The following is a 4,663-nucleotide window of genomic DNA, read 5'->3' as shown; positions in this document are numbered from 1 at the left end:
TTAATCTCACATGTTTGTTATATCTGGTTTACCTTTTAACTTCAGACTTTATTTAAATGTTACAGTTTATAATGACCAGCATATTTTTATCCATATTTCCATCATACAGGATTCTATCTTTAAGAAACATATTGTTTAGTTTTCCAAATTTTGGGATTGTGTAGAAATGGAATGATATTCATTTAACAAATGCTGAGTACCTTCTCAATGCCAGATACCTGAGAGACTGAATATACAAGTGGACAATGGCCAGACCAGATATAAATATAAAATTCTGACTCAGAACCTACATCAGTCTGCCCAGAAAACAATCCTATTGTTTACCTTAACCATCCAGGAAGCCAGCTTTCTATAAGTCAGACTTGGAGGAAGTCAGATTACTGTCTTCTGTAACGTTAGTCTAAAATGGCCAGGACTTGATTAATAACTGACAGTTTCCCTAACATTTGTCTCCTTTTCCAACTTAGAACCAACTAGAGAAAGCTCAATATGCTCCCCTGACCAATCACATACATGCCCTGCTTCTAGTAAGCCCACCTTTATCTTCCCTTTGACAATAGCCTCTAATCGGTACATACCTGAGGTCTTCCCTTTTTCCACTATGAAGCTTTCCCACTGCTCTGCCTGTCTTTCAGTCTCCATGAAAATGCAAGCAATGGTGGTGGACTCCCTTGCTATAGCAAGCTCAGGGTAAATAGACTTTGCTCGCTCTCATTTGGTTGGTCTTCATTTATTTCCACTTACTGTTGTACCAAGATTACTAGATCAAAGCAGAAGCAAAAACAAAACACTGTCTGCATGGAACTTACGTTCTAGCAGGGCAGTGATGGGCAGGCACAGTAAAACATGATAAATGAGTTACACAGAATATTTGAACGTTATAGAGCAGGGGAAGAGGCATCAGGGGACTGGGGGGAGGGGTTTGCAATTGTGAACAAAGTTCTCAGGGAAAGTTCCGCTGAGAGGGTGACCTCGGAACAAAGACTGGAAGAAAGGGAAGGAATAAATCGTATAGATATAATGCCAGAGGAGAAAGCCTTCCAGGCAGAGGGAACCTCAAAGAAAAGTCTCTGAGACATGAGTTTGCACGGCAGGAAGAAAAAGGTGAACAAAGGGGAAGGAGGGGAAGAGGAGATAGAGGCCTGGATGGGGGTGGGGGGCAGATCACGGAAAGCTTTGCTGGTCATCTGAAGGATCTTGGCTTCTACACCAAGTGAGCTGAGAAGCCTCTGAGTGGAGGAGTACAGGGTCTGACTTAGGTTTTAAAGAGACATTTGGGCTGTCATGTTGAGATTAAATAGGGTGACCATGTGACCCAGCTTGTGCAAGACAGTCTTAGTTTATGCCTGTTGTCCTGGGTGACCTTCCTATTCAAAATGCCCAGATTGAGAGAAAGACAAATACCATATGATTTCACTCATATGTGGAATTGAAGAAACAAAGCAGATGAACATATGGAAAGGGTGGGGGAGAGAAGAAAATAGAGGAAAACAAACCACAAAAGACTCTTAACGGTAGAGAACAGACTTGAGGGTTCATGGAAGAAGGTGGGTGGCGGATGGGCTAAATGGGTGATGGGTACTAAGGAGGACACTGGTTGTGATGAACACCGGGTGTCACTGAATTCTCCTGAAACAATACTGTATTGGAATGCTAGAGAGAGGGATCGGCATCGGGGAAGGAAGTCAAGATAACTCCACTGTTGCTTGCCCAAATAACTAGGAAATGCGTTTTTCATTAACTCAGGTGGAGAAACCGGGACCCAGATTTTAGAAGAAGATGACGGTGTGCTTTGGGAAATTGTACTTTTGAGTGGTCTATTAGATAATCACGTGGAGATGTGGGGCAGGCAGTTGAATGAGTTTGGAGTGGAAGGGAAAGGGGCAGGGTAAGTATATAAACGTGTATTCTCCACGGGTTGGGGACAATGTTCTACAAATACGCAGTTCCCTGCCCAAACTATACAGCGTAGCTCTGCCAACTGCTTGCATGTCAACTGAGAAGTCAGTTACTGTATGTTACCTTCCTTTCAGTAGTAACTACGTCTTCTGTATTCTATTTTTGTGGGGGGTTTTTGTTTTGTTATTGGTACTTGTTTTATTTTTCACTTTAATTACATGAGGGACAATAGGCGGGGAGGAGAATTTATTCGCCTTTCTGGGCCTTGATTTTCCTCAGATAGAACTCCAGCCTCCTGCCCTCTGGCACATAGCCATGTGCTCGGCCACGCTGGCCTGATCTTGAAGCCATGTATGCAAGAAGCTTGCCTGGCTGAAACTGCTCCTTCAGAAGACTCTAATCTTGGCATTCTTTTTCTTGTCCTCCTGCTTCTTTGAATTGTCATTGATTGTTTTGTGTTTAAAATCTCTTCACCTTCGGGAGTCAGTCTGACTCCCTTTTTGCAGTCCCAGGTCAGTGCATAGTGGGACCCGTACCACTATTGAGACAGTGTGTGGTTAATGAGAATGATTCCATTCTTCACCAGGGTTTTGGTGGGACCAGTTGGTTATTAGATGCATCATAGACAAAGTCAGTAATCCTTGTTCTGTGTGTATAACATTTGGAGCCCCAGAGTACGTTCCCCACATCCAGCCTCCAGGCATGCTACTTGTTGCTGCCTTGTCTGAACAGACTGTGTGCAGAAGGGGGGCGCGGATGGAGGCCAATTCATTGTTGGCAATGGGGCATCCCAGCTCACGCTCCCTCTTCTCATGGCAGGGCTGGCACTTGTGGTAGTTGTCCTGAGCGATGCCCATTGCTAAGTGCTGGCTGGAAAGGAGATGCTTTTAAGTTTGAAGTATAATAACTCCAAATAGACCTGCGGCAATGTTTATTAAACTTTGCCAGAAAACAGGAAGCTCGTTGGACCTTCAGATAAACTCCTGCTTCGTTTCTGAGTTATTTTCTTCAGAGAATAATTTTTAATAATTTTTTCTATTGCAAGTATATTTTTTTTTCTTTAGGGAGGGCAATTATTAATGGCCCTCCAAGTACTTACTGTACTTCTTTAACCATTTTCATCTTAGTCATTTTTTTTTAAACCTAAGAATTATGTGATTTTGTTATTCCCTCAAACATATCCTCCTGTCACTGACCTATTGTGCTCTGGGTAACTCCTAGTCCTTTTAAAGAGTTCATAGAAGCTAGTAGTCCTCTGTTGCACTAGTTTTCTTTTCATTGTGTGTACAGATTTATTTCCTATTTCAGAGAGTTCATGTTTTGTTTAATTGCCTTGACAGGGAAAAGCAGAGGTAACAGACTATTTTCTTCCCTATCTCTTGTATTCCGAGTCTCTGCCATCCTTTCAGAAGTTTTGTGCTGGCTTGTCGCCTTTGCTTACTCGCCTTTCAAAACGGACAATTTCTATTCGAGTCCAAGACGGTAGATATGGTTTATTGGATGAACTGGATGGGGTAAGCCTCAGAGAACAACTGTATCCTTTCTCACTGTTGCCGTCACTCTGTGTGATGTCAAGCCTCTTTCCTGTGGCCCTGATAGTACTTGGGATTTCATAGCTTTTTCTGTCATGTTCAATAATAATAAACAGTCTCATTTCCCAGGTGCAAAAAATTTTCTGTGTAGTCTGATGTCACAGCGTCAGTATTGCTTCCGGGTTTAGACTTTTCACCCCCTTCCTCTGCCCCAGTTTGAGCCTGGTTTTGTCTGGATGCCTCCGGTGGAGAAGCTGGGATATAGCAGGTTAGCTTTTCCACTTCATTTGCCTTTTACACTTCATCTTCTATACCACAGTTAGGTTGGTGAGAAAAGGGAAAGGACTGTAAAGTCAGGGCAGGCAAGGCTTGTAGTCCAGTTGATGTCCTCAGTGCTGGTGGATGAGCCTACAGGGGGCTGGTGTGCATCCCCACTTCTTGCTCCATGGCATCCTGGGCCAGAACGTGCAGTTTGTGACTATCTGATGCCGATGCCTTCCTTCTCAGGTTAGGCATTCAGTAGTATGAAGCAATATATATACAAAAATACTTGGCATGGCCTGGGTTATCTATTATTACTACTCTTGCAAGTATGAATGGTACTACTGTTGCCACTTTTTGTAAGAGTACTTTTAACTTGATTTTGGTTCATTTTGTTCAAATATGAGTGTAAAAGAGGTGGTATTTAACTAGGAGATCATACCTGCCAACTTGGCACTTAAAATTTAGGGGAAATTGTATATATTATAGAATGATTGCTCTTTTATATAAAGAGAAGAATACCTTGAGTATAATCCCAGTATTAAAAAATATATATCTAGTAACTGAGGCTCAAAGGGGGAAATGGGGCTTGCCTATTCACTAGACGCTAACAACAAGGACTGGAATAGGAAACTTCAACTTCTGCCTCTAAACGTGGGTCTTGGTACCAGTTGTCTCTCCTCCTGAGGGAAGAAGGTGTTTCACATCTTTATGACTTAGTGAGTATAGAGGATTTCTGTTCAAATAAAATGACTAAAAAAAAAAAAAGGATTTCTTCTGCCTTGATTCTTCCTGTTGTCTTTGCAGGTAGCCTAGTTGTGACGCAGGCTTTGATGGATAAGGTACCTTTCCCTTAAGGAATGAACTTTGCCTGTAAGGAGCAGCAAATATTTGTGAACCTTTTAAAAAATAGCCACCAGATGTCACTCTAGACTAGCTTTTGTCAAATACCATATTCCTTGTTCTCAAAT

At 42.2% G+C, this 4,663-nt stretch overlaps 1 pseudogene; it reads right to left on the bottom strand.

Moving 5' to 3' along the window:
* Positions 1-1,909: 1,909 nt before the first annotated feature.
* Positions 1,910-2,817, bottom strand: LOC106967685 (40S ribosomal protein S8-like; annotated as a pseudogene).
* Between the last annotated feature and the right edge of the window lie 1,846 nt (positions 2,818-4,663).

Source organism: Acinonyx jubatus, chromosome A1 (assembly GCF_027475565.1).
Source record: "Acinonyx jubatus isolate Ajub_Pintada_27869175 chromosome A1, VMU_Ajub_asm_v1.0, whole genome shotgun sequence".
In the NCBI taxonomy this organism is placed as follows: Eukaryota; Metazoa; Chordata; class Mammalia; order Carnivora; family Felidae; genus Acinonyx; species Acinonyx jubatus.
The sequence above is the reverse complement of the archived record's forward strand: the minus strand, read 5'-3'. Positions and strand labels throughout refer to the sequence as shown.